The following is a 5,085-nucleotide window of genomic DNA, read 5'->3' on the forward strand; positions in this document are numbered from 1 at the left end:
AAAGGAGACAGAGGACATCCTTGCCTAAGCCCCCGCTGTATCTCTACAGGCTCTGATACATTTTTCCCATTTTATAAGCACTCTGGTACCTTTATATATATCTTTTAAAAGATTAATTACTCCATCTTCGACATCCAATGTGCCCAGTATGTCCCACAGATACTCTTGAATAACGTTGTCGTAGGCTCCCTTAACATCCAGAAATGCTACCCATAGGGGCCTGTGTTCCTTTTCAGCAATCTCTATACACTGCGTCAATGAGAACAGATTGTCCTCCAACCTCCTTTGTTTCTAGAAACCCATTTTGTAGCTCCCCTAGCACCCCCTCGTTCTCCACCCAAGCCTGCAGTCTATCCTTTATAATTTGCATCACCACCCTGTAAACCACAGATGTCACTGTTATGGGGCGATAGTTACTTACGTCTGCTTTGTCCCCCTTTCCCTTATATATCATGCTCATTCTACTTAATCACCACTCATCGGGGGCTTTGCCATCCGCTATCATTTTATTCACTACCTCTATTAGTATTTGCTTGGATTTTGGTCCTAGTTTCTTTATTAACATAATCGGAATACCATCTGGTCCTTTTGATGTGCCACTAGGAACCTTCTTCTCTGCCCTTTCCCACTCTCTTTGCTCAAGTGAAGCTATTGCAGTAACCAGTCTATCCTCCTTTGATAAATTATGTGCAACATTTCTTTCTTTAAATTTTTCTGTCATAAATTTTTGAGCTGATTTTCTATCCTTTTTATTTACTTTTGACATCCATTGGGCACCCTTTCTTCTAATTTTCTCATTAATCAAATAGGATGCTTCCTTTCTACACTTTATGAAGATATCCCATTTTCTGTCTAGTTCAACTTCTGGTTCCCCCCTCTTCTTGGAATATCTGTGTTTCCTGGACGCTTCCCGACGTTTCTCTATCGCCCTCTTGACCTCCTCATCTCACCAACTCTTGTGTTTGCGTCTTTTCCCTTTTAGCTTTACTCGCACCTTAGCTAGCTCTAGCTCCAGTAATCGAGTTAATTTGGTATAAGTCCATTCTGTTTCACTGTACTCAAAAATTACTTTCTCAATTTGTTTGGCTGCTGCTTCCAATTGCTTTTCTGAGTGAAAATTCCCCTCTGATTGTTCATCTCGCTTCAGTCCTACATTGCATGGTTTCTCTTCTGAAACTTAACTTGATACGCTTGTGGTCACTACCTAGACTTCTGGAACCATGTTCATCTATGCTCATTACCCCTAATTTATTATACATCCTCTGTAACATTAGTGCATAATCTATCGTCGAGTGCAGACTCCTTGCCTCCCATGTTTTGAGCCCTTGACACTTCTCGGTACTGTTGCATACAACTAAATCATGCCTGTCACACATGTCCTGCAGCATGCTTCCTGTCAAATCTGTGTTCCCATCCAGGTCTTCTATATGTGCGTTCATGTCGCCTAATATAATTATTTCGCCCTATCCTCCTAGCTCATCAATGTCGCTTGCAATACATTCTGATATTTTCTTGTTTTCCTCTTTGGCATTAGCTCCTGTCCATAGGTATACAAAGCCAAGGAGTGTTTGCTCCCCTGCCACTTTTCCTTTTAGCCATAAATGTTCCTTGCAGCCCAGTTTAACCCTTTGAAAATTCTTACTTTTATGAATGAATGCCCCAATTCCACCCCCCTTTCTGCTGCCCTCTGTTCCCTTGCAATATTCCCATGCGTAGTCTGGGTTACAGGGTGGTTGCTCCATGTCTCTAAGATGCGTGTCCACTAAACCATATACCATTAATTCCTCCTGCCTTAACTTTTACTTCTATTTCCTCCCATTTCAGTCTATTCCTGCCACCTTGCATGTTAATGAAACCTATATCTGAATTAACTTGGCCCTGGCACTTGTGTCAATTTCTTCTCCTATGGTTCCATCGTCCCTTTGATCTTGGTTCTTCCTTCTCTACACTGGTTCCCTGAGAGCTCAGGGTCCCCCCCAAAAAGCTGTTGCCTGGCAACCTATCCTACTGCCCACCCTCTTGCCAGTGGCACCACCGTAGTGAATGCCATCCTGTGCAAAAGGGTGGGTCCTGACCTCGTACACTTCCCTGTTAACTTCCATTACCCGTATCTTAGCCGTCGACTCATTAACCTAATTACACGGTTAGCCTCAACGATCCTCCTTTCTGTTTCGCCAGCCTGCCTCTGGACCTCTGGGATTGTGCATATGGTCACATGCACACTCTCAGAGGCCTCTCTAAGCCTACGCATCCCCACTTCTAACTGCTTCTCGAGATTCTGGCTCCTCCCCTTCAGCACATCGTTGAGACCGGCATGGATAACGACAAGGTGTTCGCCATCCATGCTGCCCCCCACCATCTCCTGGGTTTTGGCCATTGCATCTATGATGCACTTCCCTGACTGGGCCTCCACTTGCACCCGCCTGTCCGCCTTCACTGTCGTCAAAACGCCTCCCTCAACCTCGCTACGTTCGAGTCACCGACTACCAGAACGATGGATGGATGGATACGGCTGAACCCTTTACATCGGGCGGTGGCTCAAGCCACCTAGCCATGTCTTTACTCTTGTCTTGCTTTTAGCCACCAATCAGATAACCTTCGCTTGGTTACTTCTAACCTCTTAAAATCCACTTTCCCTTCACTATCCCTAAACTCCAATGCCTTGGGTAAGTCAGCTGCTTTCCACTGTAGGGTGAAACCCTTTACAGAAAAGTATCAAGTGTTCAGCCATTTCCTCCTCCTCTCCGCACGCAATGCACAAAGTGTCTATCTCCTGGCACCTGACTCTATACGTCTTAGTCCGCAAAACTCCAGTCCTGGCCTCAAACAACAAAGAGCTTCCCCTACAATTATCATAGATATTTTCTTTGACAATTTTCTGTTTAAAGGTCCGGTATGTTCCCAGTGCCGATTTCATCAGCATCCCTGTTTTCCACAAAGCTCTCTCTGTTTCTTTAACCTTTTTCTTAACCGATAATTGCTGATTTGCCCCCTTACTGCTGTCCAGATATTTGCTTGTCAATTTTCTAGTTCGCTTTCTCCATTTCGTGTCAACATTCCTTATATACAGGTATCTGAAAACATTCCTAGCCCACTGCTTTTCCTTCATCTTTCTCAATTGTTCCTCAAATGCTATCTTACTGCTAGCCTCTCTGCTCTCGAAAGACGCCCATCCCATATCACCCTGTACACCCTGATTTGGTGTATTGCAATGTGCTCCTAAAGCTAGCCTCCCTACTCCCCGTTGCTTAATTTCCAGCCTTGCTTGAACATCTGGCCTCATACACAGGGCTGCATTACCGAAGGTCAGGCTAGGGACCATCACCCCTTTCCAGATCCCTCTTACCACCTCATACCTATTGTAATTCCACAGTGCCCTATTTTTCATGACAGCTGCATTCCTACTAGCTTTATTCATTACATATTTTTCATGCTCTGTCAGATACTCAGCACTGTTATTTATCCACACCCCAAGATACTTGTACTCATTCACTACTTTTAGCACGAACTCCTGTATTCTGTGCTCGCCGCCCTCTTCATTAAATATCATGACTGCAGATTTTTCCTTACTATACTTGAAGCCTAATCTATCTCCCTCTGTACTGCATATGTCTAACAACTTCTGCAGGTCTTCCTTGTTGTCAGCCATTATCACTATATCGTCCGCGTATATTAGTCCCGGTAATGTCTGTTTAATCAATTCCCCTTGCTTGAAAAAAGATAGGTTGAAGCCTAGTCCGCTCCCCTCTAGCTTGGTCTCCAACCCTTGCAGGTACAACATGAACAACAAAGGGGACAGAGGACATCCTTGTCTAAGCCCCCGCTGTATCTCTACAGGCCCTGATACATTTTTTTCCCATTTTATGAGCACTCTGTTACCTCTATATATATCTTTTAAAAGATTAATTACTCCATTTTCCACATCCAATGTGCCCAGTATGTCCCACAAATGCTCCTGAGTAACGTTGTCATAGGCTCCCCTAATATCCAGAAATGCTAGCCATAAGGGCCTATGTTCCTTTTCCGCAATTTCTATACACTGTGTCAATGAAAATAGATTGTCCTGCAACCTCCTTTGTTTCCGGAACCCATTCTGTAGTTCCCCTAACACCCCCTCGTTCTCCACCCAACGGCAGCGCCGCTCGCGGCCAACCGCATTTTTTGCTTCAGCGCCTCCCACCGAAACCCGCTTCGCTCTTGTCACTACAAGGCCTTCTAGAACGCTTTAGCCCAGCGTTCCTTCATCGGTGCAGTTCAAATGAAGATACTCGATTGGGAATGTATTTCGCCTCCAACGAAACGCGGCCGCCGCGGTCGGGTCCGTTCGAACCCGGGTACCTCGCATCAGAAGCCGAGCGCCCTCAGTGATTTGGTGCGGCGGACGAATACATGATGATATCACGCCCACAGAGCTTCTTACTATTAATAGTAAAGAAACTATGGTCACGACCATAGTTGTTGCCTGAAAAGATGATGGCACATACCCACGGTGAGGGATAGGCCAGGGTTTGGTGCAGGTCCAAACAGGGAATGTCTAATTTAAGTGAATCTCAACCGACTTATCAATTAAGATTGGGAGTGAAAAGAAAATTCTTAATTTGATTGACCATGAGGAAATCGAGTTGTAAATCAAGGAAACCATAGTTGCCGCTGTAACCATGGCAGCAGACTAAAAAATGTCGATATTGCAATTGCCATAGGGAAAGGAATAGCACTTGCATTTGGCGCTATTTACTTCATTTACTTCTTATCATAAACCAATAAGCGAGAAAATACTTGATGGATGGATGAATGGATGGATGGATACGGCTGAACCCTTTAAATCGGGCGGTGGCTCAAGCCACCTAGCCGTGTCTTGTGAAATTTTACTCCTGTCTGCTTTTAGCCACCAATCAGTTACCTTCGCTTGGTTACTTCTAACCTCTTAAAATCCACTTTCCCTTCACTATCCCTAAACTCCACTGCTTGGGTAAGTCAGCTCCGCCGGCTCAGCTGCTTTTCGTGGGGCAAAGCACGTGGGGGCAAAGCGTCCCACGGAAACGACTCCGCTGACAGCGACGCCGGCGGCAGTGGCTGGCAGTGGCG

Source organism: Amblyomma americanum, chromosome 2 (assembly GCF_052857255.1).
Source record: "Amblyomma americanum isolate KBUSLIRL-KWMA chromosome 2, ASM5285725v1, whole genome shotgun sequence".
Taxonomy (NCBI): Eukaryota; Metazoa; Arthropoda; class Arachnida; order Ixodida; family Ixodidae; genus Amblyomma; species Amblyomma americanum.